Source organism: Canis aureus, chromosome 1 (assembly GCF_053574225.1).
Source record: "Canis aureus isolate CA01 chromosome 1, VMU_Caureus_v.1.0, whole genome shotgun sequence".
NCBI classification, from domain to species: Eukaryota; Metazoa; Chordata; class Mammalia; order Carnivora; family Canidae; genus Canis; species Canis aureus.
Genome location: NC_135611.1, coordinates 66,812,042 through 66,815,205, shown reverse-complemented (window position 1 = coordinate 66,815,205; position 3,164 = coordinate 66,812,042).

Here is a 3,164-nt window from a genome sequence, read left to right as displayed (position 1 = left end):
CCTCTCTCTCTCTGTGTGTGTGTGTGTGTATGTGTGTGACTATCATAAATAAATAAAAATTTAAAAAAAAAAGATAAAAAGGAGTGGTACCTGTCATGCTGGTAGGAGAACCATGGGGCAGAAGGACAAAGAAAGGAGAAAAGATACTCATCTTAACATGTGTAAAGGGTAATATTCACGTTTGGAGACTTCTGGTTAATATCTATCGTCTTTCCCACTGACATCATTTCCTATAAGTCACAGGGTTAGAAGATTCATAACGCTTTGCATTTGCTGTCTCTTGGAAGACAGCTTTCAGATCAGACAATGGAAGAGTTCATTTTCTTGTCATGCCTGTGAGCTGCATTTGGCTTGAAGCCATTATAGCCGTCTATAGCAGAGACTCAACTGTTCATCCTGTTTCTGATGGCTGTCAAGGATGGGCGAGATTATTAGGCCAAGAAGTTGTCAGCATCAAGCTCTTGACTATAGAAAAAAAAGGAGGGTATAAAATATTGTCTTCATTTATGGCCTTTCTCACCAATATGCAAAACCAAATCTCAAAATAAAATAGCTTTGCTAATAGCAACTCTCAAAGTCTGGTGAGATCAGCATTCAATTTTTGAATAAGAAGTCGGTAATGAATTCAGCACTTTCTCCAAGAAGGGTGAGTCATGTCGGTCAGGAAGTCTCTGAGCATCGTAGGTCTGCTGATCCTATAGAAGGTCTTGAAAGGGCAGAAGTAGGCCTACGTCTTGTATCCTGCAGAACTATTATTTCTTGCAATTAACTGTCCTGACATGTCTCTTCTGCTCAAAATCACTTTATACACCACACACTTTTTTAAAAAATTTCTCCAAAGTACCTAATTTACAAGAGTGGTAATTCTTTACTATTTATTTTAGAGTATATTGAATGCTTTTTATTTTTAAAATTAAAAGTCTAGAGAAAGTTATTAAATGAAATGAAACTTACCCTTTCTAACACCACCTTTTGACCTACATGGCTTGGTTCTTCACATAATACCTTTCAACAAAATTTGGCACTCCCTTTTGCAAAAAAATTAAATACACACAAGTGAGTACACAATGAATTTAAACCAATAAAGCCTTTTATGTTTGCAAAAATGGGATTATGTTCTTCATATTGCTCTGTATTGACATACATCATTCTCTTAAAAGAACATATAGCTTCTCATCAAATGGATTTCCATTATTTCCAGTTCCATACTCTTGCAGACAATGCAGAAGTGACTTTCAATGTAATTGAAATGTAAATTTTATCAGCTTTATTTGAGGAACTATTAAAGAGTCAATTAGTGAGAAAAAGATTGATGGCTTGGGTTTTGACAAATAGAAATTGAAATAGAAATTGAAATAGGAGGGGTTTTTTTTCCTGCTACAAATGAAATGTTTATTAAGATTGTTGTTTCCCCATAGCCATTGACAAGAAGTATCAGTAAATTTTTTTTTAATTTATTTATTTATGATAGTCACACAGAGAGAGAGAGAGAGAGGCAGAGACACAGGCAGAGGGAGAAGCAGGCTCCATGCACCGGGAGCCCGACATGGGACTCGATCCCGGGTCTCCAGGATCGCGCCCTGGGCCAACGGCAGGCGCTAAACCGCTGCGCCACCCAGGGATCCCCGTATCAGTAAATTTCTAAATTTTTATTGGTTTGCTACGTGAGAGATGGCATCTCAATGTTTTATGGATTTTCATTTCTTTAATTGTGATTGTATATATATACACAGCATTATTCATGTTACCTATTTATGTTTCTTATAAGTTGAGTATTGAAGCAGAAAACTTAATTTTAAACATCAATATTTAGTTTTTATTTTTAAAAGTGCATGAACTTATAATAATTTTGCACTAATTAAATTAGTACAACTGAATTTTGTTTTCAAACTTTTAACATTTGAAGAGGAAAATTAAATTTGACTTGTAACTTTTTAACATCTTTACTATCTTTTTTGGAGCATTGTCTTTGGCTATATAGAAACTTTAATGAGCTTCCATGTTTTGCAAGAAAACTTTTTATAAACATTTTGAAATTTATTTGTCCTCCCTTTAATTAAGTGTTTCTGATAATGTGTAATAAAATAAAAATCTAGAACTCATACAGCAATTCGGTAGCGTGGCAGGATACAAAATCAATGCCCAGAAGTCAGTGGCATTTCTATACACTAACAATGAGACTGAAGAAAGAGAAATTAAGGAGTCAATCCCATTTACAATTGCACCCAAAAGCATAAGATACCTAGGAATAAACCTAACCAAAGATGTAAAGGATCTATACCCTCAAAACTACAGAACACTTCTGAAAGAAATTGAGGAAGACACAAAGAGATGGAAAAATATTCCATGCTCATGGATTGGCAGAATTAATATTGTGAAAATGTCAATGTTACCCAGGGCAATTTGCACGTTTAATGCAATCCCTATCAAAATACCATGGACTTTCTTCAGAGAGTTAGAACAAATAATTTTAAGATTTGTGTGGAATCAGAAAAGACCCCAAATAGCCAGGGGAATTTAAAAAAAAAAAACCATATCTGGGGGCATCACAATGCCAGATTTCAGGTTGTACTACAAAGCTGTGGTCATCAAGACAGTGTGGTACTGGCACAAAAACAGACACATAGATCAGTGGAACAGAATAGAGAACCCAGAAGTGGACCCTGAACTTTATGGTCAACTAATATTCGATAAAGGAGGAAAGACTATCCATTGGAAGAAAGACAGTCTCTTCAATAAATGGTGCTGGGAAAATTGGACATCCACATGCAGAAGAATGAAACTAGACCACTCTCTTGCACCATACACAAAGATAAACTCAAAATGGATGAAAGATCTAAATGTGAGACAAGATTCCATCAAAATCCTAGAGAAGAACACAGGCAACACCCTTCTTGAACTCGGCCACAGTAACTTCTTGCAAGATACATCCACGAAGGTAAAATAAAAATCTGTGAAAAATAAAATAAAAATCCAAAGTGACTTTGAGCAATACTTTTATAAATTAGTCTTTGATTTTTTAAAATTTTATTATTGTCTGAATATTTCAATTTGAAAAATGGTCAGTGTCACTAATCATCAGGGAAATGGAAATTAAAACCATAATGAGATATCTTACTCCTGTCAAGATGGCTATTAACCAAACCAACCAACAAACAAACAAA